Raw genomic sequence first — 8,638 nt, 5'->3', positions numbered from 1 at the left:
CACAGCTGGAGTTGCTGCTGGGAAGAAGAAGAAGGCATCCTTTAGAGACAGCTTGGCTCTCCCCTTCCCTCTCTTCCTCCTCCTTTTTCTTCTCCTCTTTTAGCCCTTCTCAAGCCTGTATTCACAGATATGGAAAAAGAAATGGAGACTACGGGGAAAGTGCTAGGGTTTCACTTCTGCCCTTGGGGGAGGGGGGCAAACAAAGAGGTTTATCCCAAGTAGAATGAGAGAACACAAAGACTCGCTCAGTCAGTGCCTGCCTATGTAAGAGGAGGCTGGGATTTGAGCTTCCTGTCTAGTTATCGACTAAGCTCCAACCCATGACCACAGCAGACAGCAAGATATGCTTGAGAGGGGTTGGACTATTATAAGCATAGAGATGGATGCCTTTCTTGAAGCCTCTAAAGACAGGGCTCCGTCTCGAATTTGTCCTTGGGGTTAGGAAAGAGGGAAGCATTGTGCATGTCACCAATCTATGTCGAGCAACTATTGTCTAACCTGTGTGATACAGAGGTCTTTGGGATTCCTGAACAAATTATCACCTGCTCATGCACTTAAACCTGTTTAAGTTGTCATCCCTTTTGTGATGGTCGGTGTGAACGGCCAACTTAACACATCTAGAATCCCCTGGGAAGAGTCTCAGTATTTACTGCCTGTGGGGAAGATTGTCTTGATTATGTTCATTGATGTGGGAAGCCCCAGACAACTGTGGGCGGTATCATTCCATGGGGTTGGGTCCTGAAGGGTAAGAATAGAGAAGGTGAGCTGAGGAGTAGACACACATGCATTTATCCTCTCTGCCATGTGACCAGCTGCTTCAAGTTCCTGTCGTGATTTCCCCACAACGATGGACTACAACCTAAACTGTAGTCAAATAAACCTTTCTCCTTTAAAGTTGCTCTCCTCAGCGCATTTTACCACCACAGCAGGAAATGAATGTAGGTCACTTCCTCAAACACTCAATTCTCCGGTGGACAGAGGAAAGGAAGATCCAAAAGAAAAACGATGGTAATGAGAGTGGAGAAAGATCAGTAGAATGGACCACTAACTTGGATGAGACTGGACACTCCAGCGAATTATATGAACTATTTTGAGCATCACCTTAGGTGCTGTCAACAGGCAAGACGAAGGAGCATAATAGAGCTTGTCCGAAGGGTGAAGTAGAAAAAATAAAATCTTTTCCAATTCAGTCTTTGTGTAGGAGGCACAATGTACAGAAAGAACTAAAAAAGCCAGAGTTGTAAAATGTGCAGGTTTTGTCCTTCAAGGAAAGAAAATAGCTAATGCCTGTTCACCCTGAAGGCTGGAGTGGATGTTGTCTAACAACCTGGTGATCCTTTGCTATTCCATGGAGCCAGTGTCCCCCCAAATTCTGAGCATTGTTTAGGTCCTAATCCTGAGCTTTACCTCCTTGTGAATACAACCCACCCTTATGAAAGGCCCCATGTACTTTGCATCCTCAATTACTGGAACCCATCTTTATGCTTACTACAAACCCTTGCTCAGTAGGTCCTTACCCTGAGCATTATGTCTCTGTGAACAAGAACCCATTCTTACCGGAAAGGTCACAGGTGCTCTGCTAAGGGGATGTACTTTGCAAGAGAGTTTCTATGTAGCCATGCCTAAAGCATTGTGATAATTGTCACATGGAAACCTTTCCCCAAAGTTTTACTGTGTTTAAATATGTAGGGGAAATTAACAGCTTGGTCAGATTCTAGAAGTTTTTGACCTAGCACCTGTTAAATTGGTGCTGACCCCAGTTTCATTCTTCACCTTGCAAGACATTTGCAGGAACCCCAACACTCCATTGAGTACTTTGGATGCCTCACAATACCAGTTGCTCTAGTAAATACAAGGGTCTCAGGCAGGCAGCCACCACCTTGGCTTGGCCTTCTTAGGGCATCCACACCTTTAACCTCAGTAACACCATTTGCACTCCACACTTGAGGGAGCCCAGATGGCCAGTCTGAGCTCTTCTGTCCAGAACACCAGCTCAGTGACTTAGCTTGGCCTCTGAGATAAGGCCAAAGGCAATCAAAATGTTCATTGATCTCTGTCTCCTCCTCTTTGTTTTTCAATACAGGGTTAGTCTGTGTAGCCTGGCTGTCCTAGAATTCACTCTGTAGACCAGGCTGGCCTTGAACTTAGAGATCCACCTGCCTTTGTCTCCTAAGTGCTGGAATTAAAGGCCTGTGCCACCACCACTTGGCTAGTTTTCTCCTTCACACACCCACAGCACACTTATTCCAACCACGTGAGCTCCTCCACCAATCAGCTGCTGCCTGTGTGTTTGCCTTTCTTCCCTGTCTGGCATGACTCCTTTTTCAGTGGCTCCTGTTCCAGCCCTACTCGTCCTCTGAGGCCATCTGTCACCATATCTTTATACAACCATTCCTGATCTCTCTACCTCTGTAGTTTTACACATTATTCTGTGTCTCCATTTGAACACACTTCATACTGTGTATAGTGCATTAAGTGTATTCTATTAACTTTGCTTGTAAACTCCTCCATCACAGAGCATGTCTGATTGAACTGTTTCCACAACAACTTGGAGCCAAGCACCCAGTTCAAAGTTGGCATTCAATAATTTCCCTCACAGTTGGTACCTCTGATTTCATTCTTAATAGAAATCATTCCATTGCAAAAGAAGCAGTCCCATTGCCAGGCCGAAACTTTTCAGGGGCATGCTGGGCAGTGACCGAATAAATTCAGGCAGGTTCTTTGCCATAAAGGAATTCACACATGGGGCAGGCAGAAAACATTAAGACCAAAGCTAATAAAAAAATTACATATCTAGGTTTGAAATGGTAGGAGATGGCTTGGTGGATAAAGTGTTGGTAGCACAAATATGAAGACCTGATTTTGATATCTAGCACTCACATGGAAGCCTGACTAGCCAGGGTGCATCTGGACCCCAGCATGGTGAGGGGTGACTGTGAGGAGCAGATGAAGTCCTGACTGGATGTGTATTGTTGCCATGACCTCAGTCCTGTCAAGGACTCCAATATCTCAGGCTCATGGGAACTGCAAAGCTCTCCCCATGTCAGGCTCAGGGAGGTGGCTGAGCCTCTTCTGGTTCCAGTGTGAACATTGGCAATATGTGTGGGAATGGTCTCTGGGGTTAATGCAGCCTGAGACTGCTCCCCTACAGTGACCTCCTACCATGACCTCCTACCAAGATTAGCTGAACCTTCCTCCTTGTTCAGCTGGATACCATGAACCCACCTTTTTGTTCAGCTGTATACAAACCAGCTTCTTGATTCAGATGTATAAAATAAACATGTCGAGTTTCTGGGGGTGCTGCTGTTACTGTTTCTCTGTCAGAGTGAGCACAGCCCACCAGATCCCAGCTTTTCTACATGTGTGACTGTGTGTCTGTCCATTCTTCATCCTCTTGTAGCCCTAGTTAGATAAATCCCTGAGGTAGGGCAGAATGTGACAGTGGACCCCAGGTGCTCACAGGCCAGCCAGCATAGACCAGGTTCAGCAAGAGACCCTTTCTTTTGGGGGCAGGGATAACGAGAGAAACAGAGACACACACAGGGTCAGAGTCAGAGAGAGAGGGGGAGATAAAGACAGACAGACAGAGAGAGAGAGAGAGAGAGAGAGAGAGAGAGAGAGAGAGAGAGAGAGGTAAAGAGGGTTAGAGGAGGATACCTCTGGGTTTCACATATCACACATGGGAAAGTGCACCCACACATACTCATTCACATACCACACACACAGAGACACACAGAGAGGTAGACAGACAGACAGACAGACAGACAGACAGACAGACAGACAGACACACACACACACACACACACCACCCCAACCCTTAAAAGAAAGAATGATTTGTCTATAGCACTTAAGTTTACAATACACACAAGAACCTGGGATTACAATCTGGCCTTGGAGATGAAGGCAGGGAACCATGATTATATAGTTCTTAAAAAAAAAGATTCGAAAATTTAAAATGTTTAAAAAATATATGTACTTATGAGACATCTATTTATTTGAAATATGAAGACACAAAGATTCCCGAGGTCAGTGTTGGTTCCAGGACACACACACACATGGTCCTCAGGGCAAGGGGCGTGGCTACTCCCACTGCAGAGGCCGATCTCCAAGACCTCTATTCTATGACTGAGAAGGCTCTGCAGACTGAAGTTCTAGGAACTGCATCGAGTACATACACCATGAAAACGAATGCGGAACTTGGACAAACCAACAGTTAGCCCACATATTCAGGTCTCCAGCTCAGGGGCGTTTTTTTTTTGGTTAGTTTTCTTCTAGACTTATGTCTTTAAAACCAGTCTAGAGGCCACCTAAGAAAAGTGGTTGCAGGACACTATACTATAAACTCATCCTATAACCACCATAACCCCACGCGACCCAGATTCTCGTAGCATCTCCATCTACCCAGCCTCCCCTAGCACCACGCTGGCTCTTCCATATTCCTAGCTTTCTTTCCTACAATATTTAATACATTTGGGGTGGAGTGGGACTTGACAGTTTCCAAGCATCAGATCGTTTCTTTGCGTGATCATGCTCCACCCACTGTGGTTCTAACAGCCTGATCAGCTCCCTCAAACCGACCTAAAGTTTTAGGCTATGTCGTACCACTTGGAGAAAGAGTGAGGCCTGTAATAGGATTAATTTAGGGCGTCGCTGGGAGGGGCTAAGTGGGGAGAGGAAGGGAGGTTTAAATTCTTCCCTTTTTTCCACAGTGCCCAGGGAAAGCCGATGAGGGGAAAGAGCTTCTGCCAGCTTGTGAAGAGACCTGGGGCCCCGAACGCTTTTCCAGCCAGAGAAGAGCCGCTTTCTCCCTCCTGGAAAACTCCATGGAAATGTCTTCCGTGGCAGTTTCGGAGCACACAGCCATCTCTGACCACAGACCACAGAGGAACTGGCCCTGGGCCCAGAGTCCCCACCGGGGAAACTTCTTGGGTTGTGCAGCTGCAGCGCAGCCAGGATCTCGCCCACCCCCAGCTGGATGCTGCGGCGTGGAGACGGTTAGGCACGGGCTCCCTCTGCTGTTAACTCACGGTATCAGTCGCGCCTGTCTGGGAAAGCATCTTCCAGAGCCTGGGAGAGCCTCCAACCCTGGCCAGAAGCTCCTGAAACCTGGGTCATTCAGTGGAATATTTGTTTCAGAGTCTGCAGAAATGGGCCCCAAAGAGGAGTCAAGGCGAGAGAATGGAGACGACCACGAAGGGAGTGCAGGTTGGAGAGAGTGAACCCTTCCTCCGCAGCTGAAGGAGGCACAGACTATACCTGCCCAACCACCAGTGGAGAATCCGATTTTCTTTTGCCCCCATACCCCTTTAGACAAAGCCACGAGAGCATAAAAGTGCCAGGACCAGCACTTCCCACATCTGAGGAGCCAGATGCAGAAATTCCAAGCAAGCTGGAGTGATTTACCTCACACTTAACAGCTGGCAGAGGTCAGAGTTCTGGTGGGAAGGGCAGAGGCCAGAAGGAAGGGCGGAGGGTCCTCTGCTGGTAAGGGGGCAGCCCATTATGGCATCTTGAGCAGCTCCTGAATGTCACAAGGCTTCAGGGTCCTGTGCTGTGTGGTAGAAGATTCTGGTCAAATCACCCCTAAAACCTCTTTACCTTAGTGAATCAGTAATGTCTGCTAGAGATCAACGGACTTCGTGTCCATGACCTCACGTGGAAACAAGGGACCACACCCAGCCCTGGACACTGGTTCTGGAGAAAGCAGAAAGATTTCTTAGCACAGAATCTAAAGGGCAAAACACACAGATTAAACAGGATTATTTAACACGTTATGGGTTCAGTGCTTTTAAACGGCACAGCTGTAAAGGGGCCGCTTATAGTTAGAGAGAAGGCCCAATCAGTACAACGTTTGCTTTGCAAACATGAGGACCTGAGTTTGATCCCCTAGAACCAATGTAAAAGTAAAATCAGGATGTGGTTGTGCTCTGCACTTATAATCCCAGCACTGAACAAGCCAAGGCAGATCCTGGAGAGTCACTGGCCAGAGCCTTCAGGCCTCCATATGTCCCACAGTGCTGGCTATCCCCAGGAGACGAGAACGGAATTCATCCTTCTAGTTCACTGGTTCTCAACCAGTGGGTCACAACCCCTTTTGGGGATTGCATATCAGGTATCCTGCATATCAGATACTTACATTATGATTCATAGCAGTTGCAAATTACAGTTATGAAGTAGCAATGGGATGATTTTATGGTTGGGGGTCACCACAACACGAGGAACTGTCTGAAAGGCTGCAGCGTTAGGGAGGTTGAGAACGCTGCTAATGGCACAGAACACTCAAGTCACCTCTTCTCTCTCTTCCTTGCCTGCTGTTTCATATTTGAATCCCCTTAAGGTATCCATTTCTTTCTTTCTTTTTTTCTTGTAAGTCCTTGAAAATGTACTTTACACATGTTTATCTCTACATATGACATGCATAGAAATAATTTATTCCTACTTCATGTGTTCTTTGAGACAGGGTTTCTCTGTGTAGTTTTGCGGACAAGCAGGCATGGGCTTTTGAAGCCTATGGCCAGTGACATCTCTTCTAACAAGGCCACACCTCTTCCAACAAGGCTACTCCTTCTAGTCCTGAAACAGTTCACCAGTTGGGGACTAAGCAGGCAAATATACGAGCCTATGGGGGTATTCTTCTTCAGACTCATACACCATGGGAATGAAATTGCAGGTGTTCACTTGGTCCCCTGCTCTGTGGCACCTTAAGTCTTTGCCACATTCAGCCATAAATGGGATGTCTTTGTCAAACCCCTCTCTTCAAGGCTAAGGGATCTATGGGGAAGAGGAAGAAGAAAGATTGCAAGAGCCAGAGGTGATAGATGACTCCAAGGAAACAGCATCTTCCAGATACTGAACTGATGTACATGTGAACTCACTGAGACAGTGACAGCACACACAAGATCTGCACAGGTTCAGATCAGACAAAATCCCAGCACTGAGCAAAGGAAGTGGACACTAAGCCCCTCCCCTAGCCAGGAGGCTATTTGCCATTGATATCTGCTGGGAAGGGGGAATCACCTTCCTGCAATAAAGTGTCAATGTGTGTATCAGTCTCACTACAGAGCAGGCCCAAGGACCGACCGGGAATAGTTGCTCAATACAAATGGACTCCTGTGTGTGTGTGTGTGTGTGTGTGTGTGTGTGTGTGTGTGTGTGTTACTGAATTTATTTTATTTTTTCTTTTTTTTTCGTGCAGAGATGAGGGTGGGAGGGGAGGGGAAATTGGTGGGAAGTGTGGAGGTGGAAAAGATATAGGAGGCGTTGTGGGGGTGACATAATATGATCAAATATATACTGTATTAAAAAGTCTGCCATTTGAGGCTGCAGAGACGGCTCAGCAGTTAGGAACTTGTTGCCCTTGCAAAAGATTTGAGTTTGGTTCCCAGCGCCCATGTCAAGCAATTCACCAGTTCCAGGGGATACCACAGCCTCCTCTGGCTTCCACAGGCACCTGAAGGCAAGTGGCATACACTCACATAGACACATACACATAAACACGAATTTAAAAAAGACTGTGCTGTTGTTCTGTGGTGGGTTTCCACTTATTCCCACTGATTGTCAGAGGTTCCTCCATCAGTCTCTAGATTGGACCTCCCAGAGCAATAAATGCTGCTTGTAGCTTCTCTCAGTCCAATTATCATTGACCAGCTTGAGCTCAGTCTTCTGTTTTCATGCGATCAGATCCATTCACTTCTCACTTTGTGGCTTGTGACTGTGGAGTCTTAAGAGAGAATTTGTATAATGTCCCAATGTCCCATAATCATTTTCTCATTAATCCAACAACAGACTCAGGAGCCCTGGTGATGAGATGAGGCTGAAGATCATGACAGGCCATTGGGCCCCCTTTCTTTCTGGATTTAGACATGCCCAGAGTCCAAGGCAGGCTGACCTGATGGCAAGACTTCCCTGGTGAAGAATCCAGAGGATGGGTGCCCTGGGGTGCTCCGGTGGCAGGCATGACCCTGGCAAGGATCTATCCTGTGGATTCCAGAAGCCCCATTACTAAGCTAGAGTATATCGAGGTCTCCACAGCATGCCTGACCTTCACTCATTCACTTGGCCATGGGAGTGGACGGTCCCTCTCCCCATCTCACCAACCAGACCAGCCATCTCTCATCTACAAGGTGGAAGACTGGACAGAGATGCCAGCAGGCCACTTCAAGCACTTTTGGTTCCTGTAGAAGACCAGAATCCATCAACTTTGTACTCACATAGGAATGTGAGAGTAGGAAAACTAACAATTGTTTCCGTTAGCTTATCTCAGTAGCTTCATATCATAGTTGATAAGAACAAGGTCCAGAGAGGTTGAGACACTTTCCCATGGTCATGCAGCAAGTAGTTCAACCAAATTTCAAAACTAGCCTCTACAGTTCTGCTTAACACAAGTTCCTTACTCACAACCCCACCCCTAAAACCTAAAAACCAACCTCTGCTCTCTCTCCTTCAAGTCAAAGACTCCCAACAAGCTGGGTCTTCAGTGGCTACTGTAGACACTCTATTCAGCTAATGGCTAAGATCTTGTCAACTACCAAGAGCTCTGAGCTGGCATCTTGGGGCCATCCACCCTCGCCGGAAGAGAGGAGAGGTTCCCGAGTTCTGGCAGGAATCTGCTCGCAGTGATCGCAACTCAGGTTCCTTG

This window comes from Cricetulus griseus, chromosome 5 (genome assembly GCF_003668045.3).
Source record: "Cricetulus griseus strain 17A/GY chromosome 5, alternate assembly CriGri-PICRH-1.0, whole genome shotgun sequence".
Classification (NCBI taxonomy): Eukaryota; Metazoa; Chordata; class Mammalia; order Rodentia; family Cricetidae; genus Cricetulus; species Cricetulus griseus.
Note: the sequence above shows the minus strand (reverse complement) of the source record.